The sequence below is a fragment of the Thermobia domestica genome, chromosome 7 (assembly GCF_964235325.1).
Source record: "Thermobia domestica chromosome 7, izTheDome1.hap1.1, whole genome shotgun sequence".
Classification (NCBI taxonomy): domain Eukaryota; kingdom Metazoa; phylum Arthropoda; class Insecta; order Zygentoma; family Lepismatidae; genus Thermobia; species Thermobia domestica.
In genome coordinates, this window is record NC_137460.1 from 253,080,621 (window position 1) to 253,107,972 (window position 27,352).

At 37.3% G+C, this 27,352-nt stretch overlaps 1 long non-coding RNA gene across 1 annotated transcript; it reads right to left on the reverse strand.

The window, feature by feature from the left end:
• Positions 1 to 224: 224 nt before the first annotated feature.
• Positions 225 to 7,058, reverse strand: LOC145689043 (uncharacterized). The gene is made up of 3 exons (XR_014132071.1): positions 6,900 to 7,058; positions 2,119 to 2,226; positions 225 to 406 (listed from the first exon to the last, which is right to left on the reverse strand). It is a non-coding gene; the product is annotated as an uncharacterized LOC145689043 (long non-coding RNA).
• Between the last annotated feature and the right edge of the window lie 20,294 nt (positions 7,059 to 27,352).

Consider the following 27,352-nt stretch of genomic DNA (forward strand, 5'->3'; position numbering starts at 1 on the left):
CCACATTACTTGTAATAATAACTAACTTAGTGTTGTTCAGCTGTAAATTTCTCCTCAAGAGATAGAAAGAAAATAAGAATGGAACATGATTCAACTAGGGGAAAAAAAACTGCCTTTTCTGAAACATGAACCTAATTAATCATTAATAACCGAAGGTCACGTTTGGATCGTAGTTATCTAGCATCTGTGTAGCAAAGAAAGATATGCTTAATAAAACAAATGGGTTACACACGTACAATCTTTTATTCAAAAGCTATCATACATGAAGGGATTTTTTCACCCTTTCAAAATATACATCTAGGGTTTTATAATGTGAGCATTTGCATGTTCATCCCGGCTTCAGTCACATCGCACTTTATGTGTATTCATTTGCCTGTCAACATCGCGCTTTGTTCATCCCCTTTCCCTACAAAATGGAAAAGGAAAAAAATTCTGTTAAAAGACGAAGTGAGTGCAAATATTCATAAAAAATTAGCCAGAGAAAAATCTAATAATTACGTTAAATACGTATGGATGTATGGAAAGTAGTAGGGAGATGACACTTGTTGGAATTACTCGCTTTATTATTATGATCCAGTCATAAGACAATGAGACCTGTTTTGCTTGAATTGAAAAATATTTTCGCTAGAAATATGTAAGTACATGTGATGCTGCGAATCAGTCGCGCTTCTGACAAGAAGTGAATATAATACTAAGTATTAATTATAAACCAACAACGAACATTAAAAAGCAGAGAAAGCACACCAAGTTTGGATTTAGTTCGCATAGCGATGAATATATAAAGTTAGCCTTTAAATCAGTAATCAAGCCAAAAGGCAAAGACAAGCAACATAGCTAACTGTCCAGGCCAATCGAGGCACACACACATTCCAGTTCGAGCTTTGGATAATGATGTTTGTCTCTTTTATTCATTGTTGAACATTACTATCCCTTGACGTAAGTAAAAAATTGTTTCAATGAAAGAAAAAAAACTCTATCCATTGAATTCATTTACTTTCTTTTGTATCAGATGTCATGTAAAAAGTGGAAAACGGAACATATGAAGCCAAATTACTAGCATTACTTTGTTACAAACCTTGAGATAGAAGTTAGAAAGGAGCAACTAAGTAATAAACAAAATACAATATTGATACAAGTATTTGCAATGGGATGACCAAAAATTACCCGAACCGTACAAAAAAGAACAAGATTTCCGCTGGACACACACACACACACACACAATGAAGATAATGTGAATCAACTGTGGTGTAGAACAGGGTGTCTACTGGTACTTGAAATACTGGTATTTGATTTTCTTACTGGAAATATTGGAATGTACTGGAAATTATTGTCTAATACTGGAGAAATATAAAGATTTCCTTTGAGACCCTTCAAGATGGCAGTCCCATTATCTGGGTGTAGGTGATGATAAAATTAATTGGTCAAACATTGAAACAACTTGGTAATTCGAGAAAGAAAATCAATAGTGTTTCCTTTTTTTTTTTAACCCACTAGTTTCTATGCATTCTTTCCATCAGAATATTGAAGAACTAGCTTTATCAACACATTTTACAGCTTCTTGAATATCATAGTATGCCTTTTTTTTATCCATGGTGGTGTTTTGAAAATTTGTAAGTCAAGAAGTCAACTCCAGTAAACACCCTGTAGAATCCCGAAGGACGATCGCCCCCAAGCAGTCTTTTGGCATGTTTATAGTTTATGTGAAAGTATATCGTGTAGGATTTCTTGGGACATGGCAAAATAACATTAAAAACGAAGACTGCCTGACCTGTATGAAGATAAAAATACAGAACTATAATAATTACAATAGCCATCTACACCATTTAAAAGTCATAAAACGTATTTAGTAGACACATCCCACTTCGTAAATGGGTTTCCATGCCTATCGCGGGTGCGTTACACATGCAAAGAGAGTGTATTATTAATTTTACAACGACTTTTCTTAACTATTAAGTAGGGTCGCACAATGGTGTCTTTGGTGCGACATCAACAATACATTACATTATAATACAGAATAATTTTATGTATTATAATTGATTGCTTGAAGCTTCCGTTCACCACGTCGACTAAGCAAGAGCAAGCAATTTACAAACCTAAAAGTGTCAATATGTTACTTACGTTTCTCTCTTTTCATTCTTTCCGTTGCGTGACGAAGCCAGCTTTGAACTGGTCTTTTGATCTCAGCATCTGTAGCAAATTTGCTGGACGCGTGTTGCCTCACTGTCTCTGGAAATATAATATTTCTGAATGAGAAAAACTGGCAAATTTCTGCAATAGATATGTGTTATAACAAGAAGGAATATGAAATATAATATTCGACATGCATTTCAATAGGTGAAATGAGGTTCCAAAAGTTATGGGATACAAAGATAATAGGTCTATTGTGCTATGCCTTCTCGAGCATGGCGAGTGCAGCAACTTGGAATGGCATGGACTCGACAAGACTTGGAATGGCAAATCACTATACAGATTATTGAGGTGGGCGAGCTTTTTTTTATTATTTTTTTTATTTATTTATTTTTTTTTTATTTAACAGAACTAGTCCCAGGTATTTGGTGACCGAACTTGGCAGGATCATAGTCGACTAAGTTTCAGAACTAGAAGTTGCGAAACCTTATTGGCTACATCCACATCTTATCAATTGGACTTTTCAGTTTTAATTTTAAAGTTCCAGCCTTTTTTAAGAAATAAACGTCGGTTTTAGCGAACTGGCTATTATACAGTGACAATAAAATAAATTTTAACACCATGTGTGTTGATTTCCTCGGGGTTTTCCCATTTCCTTACATTTCTTTCATTTCACCATTTCACTTATTATTATCATCAGTCTCCTTTAGCCTAGGGCATAACCCTAGGAAAATTAATATGCAAAATATCTGCTTATGAAAAATCACACCGGCACGATTAAAGCGGGAGCTTTTCGATGTAAAATATATATATACCGCCCAGCTCTGTACTGAAACTGGACAATCCAGATTCACAGAATACTATCCGTATTAGAATAAAGTGAAGTGGGCGAAGCCCAAATTCTGTTGTTCCCTAGTAAAAAATCAGATTGTAATTATGCTAATGTACTGATTGCACCAAACCGAACAAGGTGCTTTTTACGAAAACTTGTATTTTAAGCGCATGACTTAACTTTATTACGTCATTTTTATTGATGTCTACTTTCGGAGCAGCCTTTTATGTTGTGAAAGGGCTCATCAACCTCCTGTTGCATAAGGATGTTAAGGCTACACAAACTTAGTTATATGTAACCTAAATAAATAAAGAAATCAATTTGAACAAAAAGTAACAATGTGAAAACAATATGGTTTAATCAAATTCTTTTCTTTCGACAAAACATGGTTTCTGCCAACCCTGGCAATAACAAGGATTTATGAGCAGTAAGCACAATACGTTGTAGCTTTCCATTACTTTTACATCCAACACCGCCTTCCATCACTCACTGGCGGGTGTAGGACAAAAGCTCACTAGACCTTTTGTCTAAGCTGACTAAATATATAAATAAAAGAAACACATGACTGGGATAGTCATCCATATTTTTCGATTATATTTGCGAATTACCACTTTTACGTAAATCACACCGTGCAAATTAAGAATAAGGTAACATGTTCCAGCCAATATTACCCTTCACAGATATTGTTTTTCTCTTTTCCTCCTCTTTTCAGAATACAACCCTTGCTCAGCTTTTACAATTTGAGTTACTGCAATACTTTTATGTTTTCTTATATTACAAATCGTTGTCATAAAAAATCTAAACTAGTATATTTTAATATATTAGCATTAAATTAGGTTTGCGTATTTTGCGAATAAAATATAATAAGGTGCGTGAAGAGTGGAGTTGCCTAACTGGGATGGCATTTAGTATTTCCCCCAACTCGATCCATGGAACTGGTACTGCAGCTTAGTGAACCATTGTGCTAATGAAAGAAAGAAAAAAAACTGCGGGGTTTCTCACCCCTTTCGCTCGCTCAGCTATATTTCGTAACGCAACTAAGTCACTTTTTTTCAGGGTTGGCAAAAACCATGGTTTTTATTGAAAAAACCAAAAAAACCCGGTTTTTTTGGTTTAAACCAGGTTTATTTGGTTTAAATAATTTGCTCTATATATTCATATCATATATGGACAGAAATAAGTTTGTTTCGCCTTGATGTTATTATGCAACAGCCGGGTTATGCTGGAAGGGGTCACATAAGCTTAAAGCGGAATAAAAACTGCTTCTCAAGTTACATCCGATAGAAATTGTCCTCCATTTGAACTCGGAACCAGGACTAATTGGCCACAAATGCGATACGTCTGCCGACTCACTCACGAAGGAATCCTGATAAAAATACGTTGTACTGATCTTTACATGCTTCTTAATATAGCTCTCAAGAGTCATTTCGGAAGGACAAAAAGATAAACAGTTGCACAAGTGAGACCATTATACTGAATTACATATGGACAATTTCAAAGTACTACGGAGTACAGAAGAACTAATTTAATTCAAGTTAGTTAACAACGACTTATATTGGTGACGACTTAATTTGCATATCACAAAGATACGAATTATTTGGGTCCACTTTGGCTCAGACTCATTTATACATAAATAGATATCGAAGATACTTCTCATTTCACTAAATGCCTCTCGTGGGGTCTGTATGACCCTCCCCCCCCACACACACACACAAAGTACGGAATTTCGATGTATTTTATTAATAGTAAACATTGAAACAAAACAATATTTAGAATGTTTCTTTGATTGCAATTAGGCCTACATAACAATAATAACTACAAAAAAAATCACAAAACAAACATTTATAAACTTACATAAAAAGAGTTGCTTTTGTAGTATAATCTTTTTGAGTAATGAATGGGGAATTTAGGTCTGAATATAATACGAATAATATACGGGAGTGAAACGTGATAACCCACAAATGCGTGTTCATCAAGATTTTACAAACACTTACACTTTTACGAACATTTTCGTTTTTTGGTTTAAACCAGTTTTTTTTTTTTTTGAAAAAACCACCTGGCTTAAACCAGCCAACCCTGCTTTTTTTTTAAAAATCAAAATCACTACCGTAAAAGACTGGAGGAGAAACAAAAAGCAACCCCCAAATTGAATTTCATTAAGACTTTAGTTCTTCGCATAAAATCTTTCGTCACTGGTGCCTGATAACCCGAATCACGCTTCACAGTCTCGATATTTGGAAATTCTAACCTTTCAACCTCCGTTGCGTTTTGAAGGGGTTCGGCTATTATTTGTAGTTGTAAGTCGCAAATATGTTCGGGGGGCTTCTAACCCCGTTCGCTCGCTCAGGTAGACCTGCATTTCGTAAAGTAAATAAACCACTTTTAATTTAAACATTAATATAGTGGAGAGATGTAACTCAAGCTAGGTAAAAAAAAAAAAAAAAGCCTTCACAGTAGCCTTTAAACTGTTTCATTGCATCGTCTTTGCAAATTTCAACACTATGATGAAATTTGCATGAGATACGTCCGGTTAAAATTTGTAAAAAGGCAGATTCTGCTGCGCTGCTTTTAAGTGCAACCCTGTTGTGTTTGCTTAAGTCACTTCACAACAGAAAAGAAACACAAAACATATGATGAAAGCAGTTTTAATTGAAAATAATACATGTTCATCAATTTCGCTAACTAACACCTTGGCGGGTTAACTTTAGCAGACGGCTCTACCAAAAGAAAAATTTATAGGTCGAAAAATAGTGAAACGGTAATATAATTGTTTAAACTCATAAACCATATTGGGCCGCGGTGGCTCAGAGGTAGAGCGTTCATCTCTGGTGCTTGGGGTCCCGGGTTCGATCCCAGCTCGCGCCAAGTGAACTCTGTGGTGGACAAACACCGTGTGCGTGGGTTTCCTCGGGTTCTCCCGTTTCCTCCCACTTTCTTCATTCCACCATTTCATTCATTTCTCATCATCACCGTTTCCCATAGCCTCGGTGCACAATCGTGAGACGTTAAAATAAATATTTCATTTCATTCAATTTCATAAACCATATGTGGGAGTAAGTAACATAGGAAAGTATATGTTATGGTGGAACTATTTGCTAAGGCAGAAGGCGGCTGAATACAAGTTAGGAACGAGATGGTAAGTGTTGTATCTGAAGATTTGGGAAATGGTTAGAAACAATGGTTGCAGTGCAAAGGCAAGGTTCTAGATTACTGGTCCCCCTTCCCATTGAGCAGTAATAAAGACAGAAAACAACATGCACTGCGGGGCTCTAACCCGCCTTCACTCGCTAACGCTCGCTCGGCAATACTGTATAAGTTAAATGTATAAACTTTAGTACAGAAAGAAATCTACCCATCTACTAATCCACATCGGGGACCAGTAATCTAGAACCTTCCCCATGCAAATCATGTGTCACTTCAAAGGTAGAAAATAACTTGCCCTGCGGGGCTTCTAAGCCCCTTCAGTCGATCAGTTATGTAGCGTTTTGTAACACTAGTGCTCCAAATCTAGTAAAAAAATAACTAGACAATATTTGCTCATCTTCGCTTTACCACACATATCTTAACAAAATCCCAGAGGCTGGTGCTGGACACTGAATGGCTGCTTATCAGTTTGGTACATCAACAATGCAGGTTTTATGGTAAATCAGTTTGCGTGCTTATTCTTAAACTGTACGCCATAATTTCAGCATGAAATAACAGTGTGAAATAAGAGTAAGAAGGTTTTAGATAATTATTTGAAACATAAAAAGTGAAAAATATTTTAAAAGATTCCGACCTATTGTAAATCTGCCCATTTGTTCATAGCATTCCTGCTCTGTTGAACTTTAAACATTGAGTACTACGGCTGTATGATAACCATTTCATCATTTTTTTTACAACTAGAATAACAACAACTCCTTTTTTTTAAACCACTAAAACTTTCATTTCACACACTTACCGAAATCAAGACTAAAATCTGTTGGAACACTTAATATTTCACTAACATCAACCACTGCGTCACCGCTGAACCTCACGTATTCCCTCCAATACCACAAACCACAATGCAATTGTGACAAACAAATGACGGTTCCGAACGCGCACCACAGCACTGAGGACCAGGCGAAATTTTATGGTTTATATTTTCTTTTCTGCAGATTTTTAAACATATTCTTTTATTATGAGAGAAATACGTATAATTTTGTGAATTTCTATTTCCCGTTGCTAGTGGCCATCCTGCGGGACAACCGTGGGATTCCCATGCATATAGACCCATGCCTGTCCCAAGCGGGACTTCCCTGGGATTACCTATTTATATCCTGGATTTTTTAGGATCGTTGTGGGTCGTACGGGATCATAATGGGACGTCCCGTGGACTACTTGTGCTATTAGGGTTTGCCTATCTCTCTTGTATATAATTCCGTCCAATTCATAGCTATTTTTGGTATCAAACCAAAATCGTATCAGACAACCCTACTTGGATGATTTACTATCCATATAGCGGTATTGAATGAATTGACATCGTCCTCTACAAGGAATAAACTATTTGTCAATAGTCATGCTTTCATTCAGAACGTATTTTGTTCTACACCTATTCAAGAAAGAGTCGAAACGATCGGAAAGGAACCAGTCGATCTGTTGTTACACTTTCGTTCTTGCTCCTTTTATTATCAAACCATAACACCCAATTTATTGTTTCAAATCGACTTACAGTTTTACATGCTCGATAGTGCGGATTTCTATCAGAAGAATAAGATACCTCACGGACTGGAGTGTCCTGTTATTTCCAACTCCCTTCCATAGGTACAACCATCCAAATAATTTTGTTCTCAACTGCTAACCTTGTTATATATATAACTGAAAATGACAGAAAATAATAGATATAAAATAAGATAAATTCTTACTGTACTCTCCTTCAGACAGTAACACCGGATCCTGTGCACCACAACCACAGGATCTTCCTCTTCTAAGATACCATTCACTTCTAAAGCAGAAAAATACGTAAGTATAATTTAATAAAGGAAACACATGATGTTTCCTTGAGAGATGCTAGACAAACTAGGGTAAAATCTTTGTCGGGCCTCTGAGACCCATGTTATGTATTAACGGGGTATAAATGAAAAACATTCAATAAATGTCTTATTTCTCGCAATTTAAGTAAATTGCTTGTATGACACTAGTGCTGAATATATTTTTAAAAATTTAAGACACTTAACATGCACATCTGAGAAATGACCAAATTAATGCACTTCCTTCAAGTGGCCGGGCCTGCAGACCCATTTTATGCATTTAAGGGTTAAAACCTAGAAATAAATCATAATAAACGAAAATAAAGTTATTAGTTACATTGCTCTTATAACTTGGAAAATAAAGTAAATAAATGGAAATACATTTCTTCCCGGGAATTTATATGCGAGGGAAAAACCCTGGAATATTATTTTTTATTTTCCTTCCCACCGGGAATATTCCCACTGCCCATCACTACTCGTAACAGCCAAACGAGCAATCAATGTCCGGATGCACACCCATATTCGATGCATCGATGAGACGTACATTGGCACGAATAAAGTTTCACAGGAGACTATCCACTCCTCATGACTCGTTGCCGCAGAGTTCGACGCGCCCCATTTAGAGAGCGGATGATTACAGAGGAGGTGTTGGTCCGATGAATCACAGTTTATGCTACACCACTCGGACTGGACATGCATGTGTGGTGCCAAAAGCACGAAACTATGGACCCTTTCTGCATGATACACACTTCATAGTCAGATAGTGGTGGGCGTATGGTTTGGGGATGTTTCTGTTAGCGTCATTGGGACTATTGGTGTATATGGGCCACAATGACATTCGGTGTGTATCTGCAGGTGCTAGGGGATCACGAACTCTTATGTGCACACGGAGACGACATTTTCCAGGACAACAATGTACAATGCCACGAAGGCAGGACCACTAGCTTGGCTTGAGGAACAATATACGGAACTAGTATATGAATTGGCACAACGCATCGGATCTTAATCCTAGAACATCAGTGAGGTCTTATGGAACGAATTCCTGCAGTACGACGAAACAACATTGTGGGCTCATTGTGAAATACAATCAGGAATATATGGTGTCAGATCGCTGTGGAAACATATTAGCAACTTGCAGAATCCATGCCATCCTTGAAGCAAAAGGCGAACTAAACAAAGTATTAGGTAGGTGGTCACATTCAGTGAGCAATCAGTGTAGTAGGAGTAATTCGTAGTAGATTGTTTTGTGTATTATTTACATTGTTTCATCCGTGGTGCTTCGCTGAAAATTGAATAGATCATAGATCACGTCATAAACTTTTTTCAGAATGATCACACATTTTGTAAGAAGAAAAGACTTCTCGTAACAGATACAATAAAAAAAGACTGTCCTTTAAAACTGACCGTCAAAGAAGTTACGATTTATCCAGAGTATAAAGTAGAAAAGAACCACTGAAGACGTAAGAGTGAGGTACTTTTATGATTTACTGTAAAAATGGCAGGGTAGTTTTCACTGTAAAAATGTCAGGGCGGCAAAATTCTGTATTTTTTTTCAGGAACACAATAAAGTAATATTTAAAACTAGCAATCCGCAGACTCCCGCGCAAGCGCGAGAAAATATGTTAACATGTTTAATTTGCTCTAATTATAGTAGTTGCTAATTAGCTAGCTTATCTGATTATTGCTGAAAGGCCATCTTCTCCCACCTCGACGCAAAGGTGTGAGGATGAACATGAACATCATGAAAACTGATACCGTTAAACTCAGCGACCTCGAAAACTATGAATTCAACATTAATATCTTTCGTTTTCGATTACTTTTAAAATCTTCCTCCCTCCCTGGGAAGTGAAGTATGACGTTGAAGTTGTATTGGATTAAAACTGTCAGTATTCATCTCAGCGATCCCAAAAACTATGAATCCAACTATGATTTTTAAAATGCCCCATGTTATTCTTATAAGGACTTTGCTCCCCTATATCTCAGCTAAGGTGTGACCTTTGGATCATTTCTCTGAGAGCTTTAAAACATATTAAAATTTCATGTTTCTAATCTATTATGGTTCTCGAGTTGAAAAGCGCTATAGACAGACAGACAGCTTTTATCATTTTAATATAGATTTTATTAAAGGGCCATTTCATCGTCACGGGCAGGACATTTTCACTACATTTTTGATGCTTTGAATTTGTATATTTCTAAAAGTACAAGATAAATTCTGCTAATGTATGATATGTGAGCAGTACAGACTTAGGAGTATATCTAGCTGATGTTTTCAGTATTTTTTTCTGTTTAGAGTAGAAAATATTAATTCCTAAAAGTCTGTCACGGGCGGGGACAAAAAGAGAAGTGAATTTCGACACACCAAGTGAATGTTCCAAAACTCTGTTAATTCTTAACTCAAAATGCTTTTATTTAAACGCAGATGTATAAATGATAAAATTTTCCAACAAAAGTCACATAAGAGAAATTCTTCAAATATGTGTATTAATAAAAAAACTTAACTTTATTGTGTCACGGGCAGAACACCGTGTAAATCAACACACAAAATCTCAATAAGAATGATTTCAAAAGTGAAATAAAATCGAAAATAAGTTAATTTCTGCTGTAGCATTGTACACAAATAATTCTATTTACTTTACTTGAGGCTCGCTTTTATGACGCAAAAATAATAGTATGTAGTACACTTATTTCTCACTACCTACTTTTTAGGAAATGTTTCTGCTTGCCCATTTACACTCATCTTGTAGGGAAATTCGTACAAAACGCTGTGTTTAAAATAGGTGCTGGTATCCAGTGCAGTGCCGTGGTAAATCAGCGCCCGGGGCGCGAGTATGCGACGGCGCTCCAATAAATATCAGTGAGGTCAACAGACCACTCGAGAAACGACACCATGGTTGGCGTGAAGCGTGAAAAAATTTTCAAAAATAAACCCTGCTTTTCCTTGATGTTGAGTACTTTTTAATACCTTTTCCCTTCCATTTTATACATATCTTTTCTTTTTCCTCCCGAATTTTGAGCCCACCTTACTTTGACGCCCGGGGCCGTCGCCTGGCTCGCCCCCTCCCACCGCACGGCACTGCTGGTATCACAGAGATTATTTGATCGAAATGGACGTAAAACACAGCTTTTTCAACAGTCCTGAAAATTTTACCGCAATCGCTGACGGCCTTTATACAAATTACCTTGACTTCTTCGTCCTCTTCCACTGGGTTTTGTGCGATAGATGCATGCCTATCTTTTCTCTTTTTCTATCCACTAGAGAAAAATTTCAGCAACAAAAATGTTCCTTGTATTATATCTTCAAGAGCTGGCATATCACAAGTCTTGTTACTATTCAACCTAAGTCGTCGCTCAGGATAGCTTCGTAGCTTTCGGAATAATCATTTTCAAAATCTAAATAAACGTCTGTTGGGAATTTAAAAAGTTTACACGGATGAAGCTCTGAATTAAAAGTTCGACGAAGGACCAAATTTTTGCTGTCAAATCGCAGGTAAAAAAGCTTTTGATTGGAGACATTCAATTGACAAAGCATTTTCCCGTCTTTTATTCAAAATGTCTTTTACTTCAATTGTTCTTTGTTTACTTTCATTTTTGCTGATGATAGTAATAAAACAGTTATATTTTGAAACGAAGACTGTAATAGATAATTCTCTATTTAAATAAATAATGTTCATGCTTAGAAAACGTTATTTTAGAACACATAGGATTATTTTCCGTAATGAAAACCCAATGTACACACACATTCCCACCAGTGGCATCCCCACTGTCACGGGCAGGACAAGTTTTCAAATTGAAATAAATAGAAACATATTATTAGCATTAGTCCGAAATTTTGTGAATGTGAATTGCACGTGGAAATTGATACTCCTATTACGTACGAACTGCATTCTCAAATTTAATAATTCAATACAATAACTTTTGGTAGTTTCTCTCACGGGCAGGACATTCAAGTTGACGTTCATAACTTTAATGATATTATAAACAATTTTTATCCTGTTAACACTTTTTCAACTGCAGCTTGTAGAAAAAAGAGGCATCTTGAGGAGCTTAGAGTTACTATATCCAACAATGCGCAATATACCATGAAGAATATACCGCCCATAACGAGAATAAAAAAAATTCCTCCCAGCTGGCATGTCACAAATTCACAATTTAGACTTAAAATTGTACATGAATTATAAGTATAAATAAGTTTTTCTTTGTTACAAAGTAAATCTGATCTCTTTACTTCATATATATGAAAAATGCATTAGTTTTGACAGTTTTTGAAAATTTGGGTTCAAACTCACTTTCGCGTGGAATGGCCCAAGACCATTATTGACGGTCAATAATGAAAAGTTATTTAAAATGCTTTTTACTAAACTCACCATAATTTTGAATTATGTGATAAGTTAGAAAAAAAACACTGTCAAAAAGACTAATTGTTTTTTTCAAATTCCAGATTTTACTACTACTGTACAATGATAACGGTAAACATTTAGGAAATTCAATCATAATTCAAATAAAATTATGAAATATAAGAATGACGAAACGGTTGAATAAGAATTAATAGAACTCATTTTCTCCGGACAGTAAATTAAAACATACATGAATAAATTACATGCCAGTACTGAGAGAATGTGTCCCCAATAAATGAGTGGTTAAGCGCGCGGCTTGTAATCAAGGGTTCCCGGGTTGGAATCCCGGTGGGGCACAAGTGGTTCGGAAGCCAAAATAATGTGTAGGTCCCGTCCTTAATACGTCATCATCATCTTATGGAAGGCAGCGGTAATCTACCATGGACTCAATTTGCACAGGAAACTTCGGTCAAAAAAATACCTTCGTGTAAAACACGTCATAAACATCATTGACTGAATTAGGACATATAAAATTACGTTGTAAATTTTATAACTTGTAACAACGTAATTTTAACTAGCAACAACGCTCCGATTTTCTAAAATTATTGTGGGTTCATATGAATGAGGGACATTATACCCTATTTGTTTTCAGGGAAGTCTCGATGTTTGATTAATTTGTTTTCAGTTAAAATCTTTTAAGAACACTCATAAAGGGGTGTTCTGTGATAAAGTAAAATATACCGGAACTATAAGGATAAGTTGTTGCTGCCCTAGTTCAGTCAGTAACACGGCTGACTTAAACGCAAGAGAAACGGGCTCAAATCCGGGCCAAAACTAAAAACCTTGTGGGTGCGCCGCATCCACAAGATTATTTGTGTTGCTGCTGGAGCCTTGGAGCATCCAAGTAGACAGCGCGCATGACTTGTACTACCTATGACAGCTGATATTTTTACAAAACTCTTGCTTGTTTCCTTGTTTAAGCCATAAGTTTATGCGAGGGAGGGGGACAAAGGGGACGCATAACATTTAAATACAGGCCTGCTAATGGGCACTATTAAATAAATATATTAGATGATTCCGACCCTCCCTGGGGTTTTCATCTGTAACTTCTTATTTCTTGCTGTCATCCTTCTTACAAGGGAACCTTCCGAAAATGATAGTATTAGTAAAAGATGTGACCTATGCCAAATAAAAGAGCTGTAACAGAGATGAGCATTCCCAAAAAATTAGATGCCCATAGCAATCGGTTCAAGAAATATAAGGGGTGGAAGTTCGAGAAATAGCAAGGTTGGACAAAGGAGGAAAAGTGCAATTTCCGTAAAAAAAAAAAAAAAAAAAAAAAAAAAAAAGTGGGCACGACAAAATACAATGCTGAAAGTGATGTATAGAAAGAGACTTGCCACAATAGAGAACAAAACAAATGTAGGCCAAGAGTGGGGTTAACAGTGTTGCCACGTGCAATGAAATGTACATGTTTTGCAAAGACCACTATATGAAGTGAGTGCAATATTCAGTGTCAACCTGTCATGTAGAACATAAGATATGACGGGTGTAATCAGTGGTACAATCTAACAAAAGAAAATAGGAAGAACAGAAGTACGAAAAATACGGAAAAGACGGGGTTGGCCATAATGCGCCACATTTGATCACGAGCTGTAAATATTAGAATGAACAAGAGAGCACCAACTATGCAGGAAACCGACGTACCTAGAGCCAAACAGAAAATCGAGTTACAAAGTTGGCAACACTAACCATGAAAATCCAGACAAGTCTAATATAGTTAGGCCACTCGCTTCACAAAAAGAAAATTACGGCAACAGGCATTAGCCTTCGCATCATTTGTGCATGCTCGTCAACATTGTACGTGCAATTGTTCGATGAGACAAAGGTCCAAACAGAAGATACATTTGCAGTAAGCACAGCAGAATACTGCCAATCCGTCACACATGGTACAATGATCGCTGTGAATGTTTTGAAACAGTATTCTAGTGGTGTCGGAACCTTTGGTGGTCTTTGTATCACATATTTACACCTGTAGCAAGCAAACATAATCAAAGGCTTGAATAAATATGCCGTAAACTGGTAATGGGTTAAGGCTTTAAGTTTCAGAAAATTCTCGCGGGACCAAATGTTAAAGTGAGTATCTGATAACACAAGCTCTGTAACGTAGTGCACAAAGTTCTTGTATGGTTTAAAAAAATAAACATCAAGTGGTTATATCAGACCCGTGCAACTAGGAGGGATCAGCTCAATTTTGAAATTCACTCCGGATGGTACACGGTCGTAGATGGCAAATGTTTCCTATAGGTGTTGTTGCACATTCCATGATCTATCGAAAGTGGTACCACTCGGTCCCTGTTGCCATTTGAAAGTTTGAAGTTGGCTCCTGGGGCCCTATGATGGGCATCCTGAGGGCACTTGCTTCTCACAGACTTTTATCGCCCCCTGACATTGGTACATTCCTGCACAACTTGATCCGTCAAATTTTTGTTCGTTTCGCAAATCTTTCAGGCCACAAAGTTTGGTGGGACATCCTGTAAATTTTTCGTACTTCTGTTCTTCCTATTTTCATTTGTTAGATTGTACCACTGATTATAGACGTCATAACTTATGTTCTACAGGACAGGTTGACACTGAATATTGCACTCACTTCATATAGTGCTCTTTGTAAAACATGTACTTTTCATTGCACTTGGCAACACTGTTAACCTCACTGGTGTCCTTCATTTGTTCCCTATTGTGGCTAATCTCTTTCTATACATCACTTGTCAGCATTGTATTTTGCCGTGCTCCCCTTTTTTTTAGCGAATTTGCACTCCCCCCTTGTCCAACCTTGCTGTTTCTCCGAACTTCCACCCCTTATATTTCTTGAATCTATTGCTATGGGCAGCTAAATATTTGGGAATGCTCATATCTCTTACGGCTCTTTTAATTGGCATAGGTCACATCTTTCACTGCAACTATCATTTTCGGAAGGTTCCCTTGTTAGTTGTGGTTCTACGTGTAGGACATTCTTGAAACATTAGAGATTCTCCCACATCCTCACTCATGTGTATATCTGTTATTGACGATTAATTACTGATACGGTTTTGAAAAATGTTTACAGAATTATGCCACTAATAATATGAGAAAACTAGTTACGTACACTGAACAAATAATTTCTTAATACCAACGGCGCATGATTAGATCTATTTCCATAATATCAGTCTTTTCATATTGTTAGTAGCATACTTATGTAAATATTTTTCTACACCATATCAATCGTAATTTAACTTCTAAGAATAGTTTTCCATATTGGTTGCCGCGGTAACTCAGTGTTAAAGTTTTTACCTCTGGTGGTCAAACATCGTGTGCGTGAATTTTATTGAGGTTCTTATGTTTCCTCTCACTTCATTCATTCCATCATCTCATTTAAAATCATCACAGTTTTCCTTAGCCTCGGTCCATAATCATGAAACTAGATACTTCATTTAAATTATTTCTACACTTTGCTATATCATATTATATAAATGGTAATTACGTGCCTCTTAAGTAAAAGAAATGACATAAATATAATAAATAAACAAATGAAATACATGAATAGATGAAAAGTAATTTCTTGTTTTCAGACAAATTATCTTTCAATTATTCCTATTCATGTGTATAAAGGTAAATTGCTAAATCGGGATAGGAGGGTATTCATGTTTGAAGAAAAGTTCATCAGGAAAAGTAATAGATTATCACATATGGGATACCTGTCTTATCGAATGCAAATTACCTGTCTATTGTAGCATTCTGTAACAGGCACACTAACACTGCAATTTTGTGATTGTAATAGGTATTTGCAGTGATGGCGATCTTGTGCCCCACACAGGGCTACAAAGCCAAACACTGGCTCTCAATCTTTGGAGAGTGTCCAATATTGTGTTGTATAGTAGCATGTACGTAGACGATTCATGTAGGTAACATATTTTATGGAAAAATCAAATGGAGTTAGATCAGGCGAGCTAGGTTGTCATTCCCATGCAGCACGCGGAAATGCTTGTTTTGTCGAATCATTTGGACATATATTCGTTCAACACCACTCTTTTGAGCCATTTTTCGTATGGATCGCATTGTGCTATACGTAACTTGTAACGAAATTTCAATACGTGCGCATTTATTTTTGTCACAGCGAGGTCAGCAGAAGACTCTGTCAGTCTTTCGAAGTGTGTTAATTTCCCCATTAAGTGTTGCACTGGCACAACTCTGAATGAACGAGATAAAACAATTCCGTAGCTCAGACTCGAACTAAATACGTAAAGAAGAAACATATCTGCTTTTTTCCGTGAATAGTCACTATTGTTAATAGAGATTGAGACGTAAGGACACACATTCAACACACCACTAGTTAATCAAGTCGGCCAAATAAGAAGAAAAGGAAGGTTGGTGTGTTGGTCTTTCCTCCTTATCAGAATGAGTCACCACTCACCCTTCGTACCATCCCACACCGATCAACAGAAACACTCCTATCTAGCGCTGTCAGTAATATTTTTGTTTGCCATTGGTCGCTTCGCCAGTGTACAAAAAGCCTAAGCAGTTGATCCATTTTAAAAATTGCAACATCTTAGGCCGAATCCCATCCTTTCAAGTAATTTTGTTTTCTTCTTAGTTTGCTGTATCTTAAAAAAATTACCGAGATGGCGTATGATACTAGATTATGAGTTGTCCTATATGTATATATTGAGAAATCTGACTTTTTTCAACTGAATTTATCTTTCTATATTTGCTGATTGATATTAGCATACATATCAATTAATGTGTAAACTTACCTCTGTATACAAAGAGTCCGTTTATCCTAATGTGTCATTTCGAATATCGCTCGGTTCTTTGTTGGTAGGCTCTACGTTTGCAATCTTGTATTTATGTCGGTTCTATCATTTCAGTTCTATACAACTTTAAAGTCAGAATCCTTTGAAAGAAAAAAAGCTTAAAATTACTCGTAATTCTCCCACTAATTCACTTATCAAAACTTTGATGAAATTTGTATTTACTACTTTTTCACATTTGACACAAATAATAACGTGGAATTTTTAAGAACATCTCGACAAGGACGGCAATTTCTCTGTAAATTTGAGGGGACCCACTGAGACGCAGAAGGTATATATATGAAGATGTAAAGTCAAATTGCGTTCAAATTAGGCCAAATATTGTATATTCATAAATACACTAGGGAACCACATTAGCTTTTGGGAGGCCCCCATGCCCCCAGATTCGGATCTCTTGGATCTATATGATTAGTGTTTTCACCTCCTTTTACTGATACTAAAATTGATTAACGAAACACATTTTTATTTGGGACCGCGGAGCCTCAGCCGTTCACCTCTAGTGCATGGGGTACCTGGTTCGATTCCAGCTCGAGCCAAATGGGTTCGTATTAGACAAATATCATGTGAGTGGGTTTTCTCAGTGTTGTCCCATTTTTATCATTCATTCTCATCATCACCGTCTCCTTTAGCCTACTCGGTATAATCGTTGGAGGTAAAGGTTTCATTTCACTATTTACACTATTTCTTAATTATGAAAATACAAATAGCATTAAAATGTGAGTATAATTCGTGATGAAGTTACAATGCATTTTGTATATTTCTTGAAGTCATTATAAATTTTCTAACGAATGTTTAAGAAATCCTGTAAAAGTTTCCTAACTGCTGTTCAAGGTTTGATTTTAGAGAATGTAAATTCGCTAGAGAAGGGGTGTCAGAAGAGCTCTTCATGAGCGGAAAATCTACAATGACGTTAAAAACACACTAGATACATTAATCATTTTAATTTGCTAACATAAGGACACGCCAGTAGAGGTGAGACATCATAGACGGCTGAGTCAGCAAAATTTTCCCACGGAAACGTTCCCTAGGCGCTGCTGCTTAGCTGGTATAGTATGCTCATACGGGACCGCGCTAAGGTTGGACGACGACAAGCCTGGACACCTTTTGTGTCCAGGCTTGTCGTTGTCCAATCTTGTCATCAGCGACCCAAAATGAGATATGCCAAAGCATCTCTGGGTCGATCCCGACAAGCCTGAACACCTTCAGGAATGTGTCCAGGCTTGTCGTTGGCCAACCTTGTCGTCAGCGATCCAAAATGAGATGTGTCCAGGCTTGTCGGGATCGACCACGACAAGCTTGGACACCCCAGGAATGTGTCCAGGCTTGTCGTCAACGACCCAAAATGAGATGTGTCCAGGCTTGTCGGGATCGACCGCGACAAACCTGGACACCCCAGGAATGTGTCCAGGTTTGTCGTCAACGACCCAATTTGAAATGTCTGTTCCAACAAACTCTACCAGTTAAGGCGTTTCCAGTTCATACATACATGCCCTTCAACAGGGTGCGAAATCATTTGAAAATGGGGGGGGAAGAAGTTCAACGAGGACATGATAGGAAAACGTAAATGAAACAGTTTGAAAGATTGTTCTATTCTGAAGAGAATGAGGTACAAAACATGATCCTACGATAAATAGGGATGATGCTGTAGCTGATTGACTGAAATTCAATAATTTACCTTTAAAAAGCCATAATTTAAAATGGTTAATGTACGGTATATAGTTTCATTTGGAAATATAAAGTTTTTGCATATATTACTGGTTCATAGAAAAAAATGGTACCATATAAGACAGCTACAGGAATTGCGTTTTAATTGCAATTCAAAGGAATTAATATTACAATTGTGTCGTAGCATATCCTTGTATTTACTGTCTTTCATTTTCTAAGAGTAATAACATACATTTAATGGCAAGTGTGGAATTAAAAATATAAGTTGTTCATTAATCCCCAGTTTCAATATAACTTCTACAAAACAAGCCTCAATATTCATTAGTTTGATTAATAATATCCTTTCTATTTATTTGTTTTACAAATATGTTGTTAAATAATCTGATCACACAATTTCCCAGACAGAATTTTAAGATGTTCATGAGTAAGGAATCAAGGGTTAGTACCAGTGTGCGTTGCTCTTGTGAATTTATTTAATTAAATATGAAACACGATATACGCCATTTTAACTGAAAAAGATAGTATCCTATTAGTTATACAACCTTTCTTCAAAGTGTTAGAAACAACCAGAAACACTAACATTGATATACACGTATTCAGATCATATCTTCCCCCCCCCCACTTTTAACGTCCAATCGCCGCCACTGTGTATATTCATACTAAATTTAGATTCATCATCTACAACAGTTTGTGTGATCCAATAAGAAGATCAAAAATGTTGATATTTATTGGTTAAAATGTAAATGCTTTGCCATGCACGAAAGTAGTTTGTCCTATAATCAGGGCTCGACTCGGACCGGAGCGGACTTCAGCGTTCCATAACTTGTAAATTTCCATTTCCAACCCTGTCTATATGTGTTGCTTCCATAATATTATTTTCCATTACATCATCCATATATATTTTTTTTATTTTTTGTATCCATAAAATATTTTATACAACCCAGATACTTCATGGATTTAGAAGCAAATGTATTCATTTGAATCCTACCTTCATAATAATGTCTAGACTAATGATAGGGTAAAATAGGACCTGCAAGAGATAATATATGTCATTACATATCAAAACATGCCTTTTTTTAAAAAAAAAAAAGTAGGCCTACTGCAGGACTTAGATAATTTATACCATGCATGTCTCATAGTTTTTTGTGGAAATACAATTATTATAATAATTTCTTGCATTGAAGGTTCCTGCGCCGAAACTTCCTAGCTATAAGTGAGAAGGATGGGTTCCTCAATAATTTTGAAGGGATGTTAGGGGGGTTTTTGAGGAATATAGAAAAATCCCTGCCCTGCAGATCTTATGGTAATGCTTTATACCTTCAAGTGGGTTCAATACGAACAAAACTTTCATTTTTTTAATTTGTTCACTCTTAGGTTTTATAAATGCAAGAGAAACCCTATATTAATTGTTTGAGGTACTCTTCATACTCTAATCTTGCTATGCATGCAATAATAGGATTGGCGACTTGCTTTAACATTTTTTCTCTGCAACTATTTTTAGCTACATTACTGTTGACAATTTTTGACCGAGCTTGCGAAGTCTTCTAGTCGAAAGTTTGGCAATTGTGTTGTCTGTCTGTCTGTGTGTATGTCGCACGATAAAAGTCGAACGCATGAACCGATTCAAATGAAACTTTCACAGATTGTTTATTTGTTCAAGTTACAGATCATTCGTTGGAGAACAAAATCGAACCAAGGGGAGGGAGTGGAACCCCATTAAAAGTGCAAAAATGTAGCAAAACACAGAAAATTTAAAAAAAACGAATTTAATGGTCTATTTTCTGTTGCAAGAGCTTTATAAATCAGCAAATATACTTCGAGGATCTGGAGGTATTTCTTCGGAAAGTGGGGGGGGGGGTAAATCGGACAAGGGTGTAGCTAGAAAATTACAAAAGGGGGTTATCTAAAAGTGAAAATTGACAAGTACGAATGAAATTTTCGCAGGTTTATCACGAGGTCTATTGTTCGTTTCACAGAGTGTTTATTGGTTCAAATGACAGGTCGAGTTCGTTGGGAAAGAAAATCGGACCAAGGGAAGGGGGTGAAATTCCCTCTTAATAGTGCGAAAATATAGAAAAACGAAGAAAACCACGATTAAAAACGAATTTGATGAACTACTCTCTGTTATAAGAGCTTAATAAATAAGCAATTATGAGCTATTGATTCGGAGGAAGGGGAGGGGGTAATAATCGGATAAGGGTGTAGCCAGAAAGTAGAAAAGAGGGTTATTTAAAAATGAAAACTGACGAATCAAAATGAAATTTCCACAGGAAATGACCAAACATATTTCGGCCATTACCTGTTACTTCGCAGGTGTGGGGGGTCGTATAAGGGTGTAGCCAGAAAACGGAAAAGAAAGATCTCAAAAAAAAATTAAAACTGACGAATCAAAACAAACCTTTCACAACAAATGAGCAAAGATATTTGGGGATTACGGCCTATTGTTTCGGAGGGAGCGAGGTAAAATCGGATAAGGAATAAAATCGCAAGAATACAAAAACGGGGGTGATCTAAAATTGAAAACTGACTAATCAAAACGAAACTGTCACAGCAAATGAACAAACATATATATTACTACCTTTGTTTCCGGAGATGCATGAAATCGGATACGGTGTAGCCAGAAAATGAAAAGGGGGTGATCTAAAAATGAAAACTGACGAATCGAAACAAAACTTTCCACGCAATACACAATGTATAATATACGTATATTAAACGTATAATAAACATTCTAACGTGTATTAGACGTTTAAAATGCGTATATTATACATTATGTGCTGTGTGGGTTTCACAGAAAACGAGCAAACGTACTTCGCGGATTACGGCATATTATTACGGAGGGGGTGGGGGTAAAATAGCTAAGGGTGTAGCCAGAAAATGAAACAGGGGTGATCAAAAATGGAAACTGATGAATCGAAACGATACTTTGACAGGAAATGAACAAATATGCTTGGAGAATTAATTTTGTTTCGGAGGAAGGTGGGGGGGGGGGTTAAATCAGATAAGGATGTAGCCAGAAAATGAAAATGAATTATCCAAAAATGAGAACTGACGAACCTAAGTAAAACTTTCAGAAATTTATCGCGAAGAATTTGTTTTTGACTGCACTTCGATGCTTCATGTGAAAAACTAGTTTTGAAATTTCATAATTTGATTTAAAGACATTTTTATAAATTAACAACAGCATTTTTGAGAGTGGAAGGTGAACAGGTACGTAATGTCTTTAAATAAACCATAACCCCGTGCCAAAAAATATCGCAAATACCCAAATGGCCTAACTGAAAAAGCTGAAAGGGCATTATGGTTAACAAACTAACGTAAAAGATTTGTTAGTAAAAAATATGACATACCCAAAACAGTTTTACAGAGACATGTAAACCAATATAACGTGAAGTCTCAAGATCGAATACTGTAAAAAAAAATAGAGAAGAAATGATTATTGATAAAATTGTGGAGTGTGCAGAGTAGGGTTATTCCGTACAAGAGTATGACATAACACTGATGATCAAAAGATATCTTAACAAATAAGGGAAAACATTTCCAAAGTTCAAAAATAATTTGCTCGTAAGTTTTCTTCAACGTCATTCCGAAAAATCTCAGATATCGATTTCGTGTGTGGCTATCCCGACGTTCCAGATGTGTTCGATTTCCATTTTGGGTAGGTAGAAAGGAAACTCTCGCAGCCAAAGCTTTACTGTAAGGGAATGATGATAATTCGTGTCAGTTGCAATGCAATAGGAAAGTAACACAAAAAAAATTAATGCTTGTTCCTATTCACCCCACCTGTTAGTTGAATAGAAAAAAACAGCATTTAAAAAATAAAAAATATATAACTAAGAAAGAGTATTTTAATTTAATATTTGCAAAAGTTTCATTGCCTCAATAAAGACTGTCATTTTAGACCAAAACTTTATTTTCATTGGCCAACTAGTACTAAAATAATTTGGTTCAAATTTGCGCAGTGCTGACCCCAAGGCCATCAATCAGGTGGAAATAATTGCACATGATATTGGGGCAGGCTCAGGGCCACAAGGTCTGTCACGCCAGTGATATATATATATATATCGGGTGACAAAAAATTCCACCGACAAAGTTCGGGAGGTAAATCCTCTCATACGAAGAAGCAAAAACGCTTAGTAAACATGGGCCCGGAAACGCGTTGTTTCGGAGATATAAGGCGCCGAAACCGTGGGAAATGAATCTTCAAATGCGTATTTTTCAGAAACTATTCAACGTAGAGGGTGCAGTTTGAAAACTCACCAACGAAGTCATACCTGCTCTTGTTAAACATGAATGTTTCATAATCTTGCAATGCCTGTGGAAGGGATTCCCCAAAGGAGCATAGGGATTCTCGGATAATCTGCCGAGTGAAGATGGCTCGAAAGGGGTATGAATGGACGACTTCCTCACCCGTTAACAGTACTTCCTGGTACCAAGACGATAACTCAAACGGATACAAAATAATGGACACTTGTAAACCTTCTGTGTATGGTTGCATAACCGCCACATACGGATGATGCCCAATAATGAATTTCGGAATATGAAGTACTGTGAATATGCAGTCGAAGGTTCGTAGTGAGGCACGTACGGTGTTGCTACAGCATAACACACGAAGCAGAGTGATTGAGAGCTGTTGAAACTAGATGCAAACCCGCTATCAAAATGTACCTAAATTATCGTGGACAAATGTATGTTAAATATGCAGCATTCTGGAGTATAGTATTAACATACGTAAGAAGCAGATGACAAATGACCTCCTGGGAATAGCGATAATGTGATTCACATATTAGTAGCATATTTGGTGCCGTGCAATGCTGTAAAGCATAACCTCCAGTCACACAAATAAAATACACAAAGCACAAAGACAGAAGAAGACGAGTCAATGCAGGAAATGGTGTTTGTAATTCACTTGTACCTTACAACGTCACGAAATCTACTAAAAATGTGAACCATTGATTTCAATACACAAGAGATAGCGTCGAAGCACTTCGTCTCGCACACTAGGAAAAACGTCGTGGTTAACACGAATTCTTGCGGAAGCCTCGACAATGTGGCCCACAAGGTCCAATTCATTCTGCACTGGTGTCTGGTAGACCAACTCCTTCATCTGTCCCCATAGGTAAAAGTCCATAGGATGTCATATCCGGTGATCTAGGAGGCCATGCTACAGGACCAGCATGCCCGATCCATCGATTCCCAAACATATCAGAAAGTACATTTTGAACACGCCGCGGCCGATGGGGTGGACCTCCGTCATGCTGGAACCACATTTGTCGCCGGACTGCAAGGGGGACATTTTCTAGCAGTTCCGGGAGTACCTCTGAAAGAAACACACTGTAAGTATGCACGTTCAGTCGTGGAGGTAATACATAAGATTCTACTAGGACATTATTCACTATACCGGCCCTGACATTAACTGTGAATCGTTCTTGATCTCGGCGAAACATTACATGCGGATTGTTTGCTGCCCACATATGCCTATTATGAGCATTGTAACATCCGTCACGAGTAAAACTACTCTCATCTGTGAACAAAACATGCCGCGCGAACTGCGGACTCTCCACACACTGCCGCAGGTACCATCGGGCAAATCGCACACGATAGAAATGTTCTTTATGTAGGACGTTCCACATTTGCTGGTGCTGAACATGCAACACATGTCCAACGGCCCGCGTGCTTTTTCAGGGATTTTGTTCAAATTGGTCCAACACATTCTCTTCGAATGCTGGTGTTCACACTGTTCGTGGTCTTCCTGCATTAGGCCGGTGTATATGTAAGGAACCTGATTCTCGCAGCTGCCGATCAATTGACGTAAATGTAGTGTGATGGGGGCACCGTCGTTCTGGAAAACGTTCTCTATACAGTCTTTATGCCTCCCTTGCATTTCCCAAAGCTGCACCATATGCCAGATGCATATCACTTAATTCTGCCCAAGAAACTCAATTTCCCACTACGGTGTTCTATAAAGCACAGACAGTAAGCACTGCACACAAGCACAGTCGCTTCCAGAATACACGTCAGTCTTCGGTAGACTAGCTTCTTTAGGTGCTCGTCTGTCGTATGGCTTAGAGTCGAATCCCACTAACAGCATGACTCTGTTAATCAATGTTTATTTTATCTCTTCAATCGTATTTTTGTTCCTATAAACAGTTTTGGACGTAAGACAAACGCTATGTACTGTCATTTCAAGGACAATGTCTTTTTGTTGAATATTCTGGACTCAGTTAAAATTATCGTGTGAAACTGAAATACCTCTTACATGTTTTAATATTTAAAGAAGACCAGAAACCAATTTCCTTACACACAGTAAAATGATAATCAATGTTGGTTTTGTTTTTCAAGGTCGACAATACTCTACAGAGTTCGACTGCGTGTGCATTTAAGTGCAGCCTAAATCTGTTTACATTATGAGAGTTAATGACACTCGACGACTAAAGTTCAGACACAAACGCAGGCGATCTTGCGGCCAGAGCGTTTATAGAGGTACCATCTTGGCATTCGACTTGTGAAACTGAAGAAAGCCACTCAGAATGGTTGAACAAAGAGTGGCAAATCTAGGGTGGGGTCGGGGGGCCTTGGTCCCCCAATTTTGCTGCGTTACTAGAAAATCACTAATGTCATAGATACCAAAACGCAGTCCAAATTACGTATTTTACATAGCAAAATACTGATACCTCCTCCCCCGCCAGTTTTTACTTTCAAGATCGGCTACTGAACACAATGATCGTACCCGGTTCTCTCTACACTTAATCTACTGTGGTTGCTAAATTGGAATAGGCGTATAGATTTGAGGCTCCAGCAGTTGCATTGTAAGCAAAAATAAAGATGAGAAGAGTATGGCGTTATGGTTATTATTTTGTAATAACGTCCCCACCTTATAGACCGAACAAAATGGACACGAAGACAATCTTGATGTAACTTTAAATGGAGGAATAAAGACAAGATATAAAATGTTTAGGTGGTTTATTGTTCTGTTTACATATTTTGGAATCCGTTAACACGAGCGGATTGGGTACCCGAAGAGAAAACGAAACCGTAGCAGGACTTACGTTTAATTTAACGAGCTAAACCAATTCATTTAGATATCACATTCGCGCACTACAGTATCATTCAATTCTACGTTTATAACAATTGTTTATTGTTTGATTGTTTATTTGTTAAGATGATCAACGTCCCTTTTCAGCAGCGGCGCTATATGGAGACGGGACCCAAAGTTTCAAATGCGATCCGATCCATCTCTTAGTTGTTGAGTCCAAAGCTTGGACTCTTAGTGGGGATTGACCCCGCGACACGGCGCGCCAACGTGCAACCTTGCTTTCTGTTGCTTCCTTGCTTATCCACGTAACGATGTAACAACTGAAAGGAACAAGTACCATTGAAATCAGGTTGATGGTTGCAGACTTATTAAGATAATGCATATGATTTCAAATCACAAATCTCTTATACATTTAATCACATCATTCATGTAATGTACTTAACATTGGGTCTCGTTCATTAGTGACATTCACTCAGTTCACTAGACATAACGATATTTGTAGCCATTGCTAAACATTACGCATATCTGGAAATGTGCTGACTATATTCGCTATCAGGCTATTTGGGGGTTTCTTTTGCATCAAGTGTTTTCACAATTTCAAGCACTCTGCTTCGTGTTATGCTGTAGCAACACCGCACGTGCCTCACTACGAACCTTAGACTGCGTATTCTCAGTACTTCATATTCCGAAATTCATTATTGGGCATCATCCGTATGTGGCGGTTATGCAACCACACACAGCAGGTATACAAGTGTCCACTATTTTGTATCCGTTTGAGTTATCGTCTTGGTACCAGGGAGTACTGTTAACGGGTGAGGAAGTCGTCCATCCATACCCCTTTCGAGCCATCTTCACTCGGCGAGCCATCTTCACTTATCCGAGAATCCCTATGCTCCTTTGGGGAATCCCTTCCGCAGGCATTGCAAGATTATGAAACATGCATGTTTAACAAGAGCAGGTATGACTTCGCTGGTGAGTTTTTAAACCGCACCCTCTACGTTGAATAGTTTCTGAAATATACGCGTTTGAAGATTCATTTCCCACGGTTTCGGCGCCTTATATCTCCGAAACAACGCGTTTCCGGACTCATGTTTACTGAGCTTTTTTGTTTCTTCGTATGAGAGGATTTACCTCCCAAAGTTTGTCGGTGGAATTTTTTGACACCCGATATATATATATATATATATATATATATATATATATATATATATATATATATATATATATATATATATATATATATATATACTCATATTAAAAAGTAAACTGCCGATGTGTCTGAAACGAAAAGTTTTCAATGAATGTATTCTTCCTGTTTTGACATACGGGGCTGAGACATGGACACTAACAAAATCAGACATTCATAGTCTGCAGACTACACAAAGGAGCATGGAGAGATGTATGCTCGGAATAACCCGAAGAGATAGGAAAAGAAATATGTGGATCAGGAAGATGACAGGAGTGACGGATATTATTGCGAAAATAAAGGGACTGAAGTTGCAGTGGGCGGGACATATCGTAAGAAG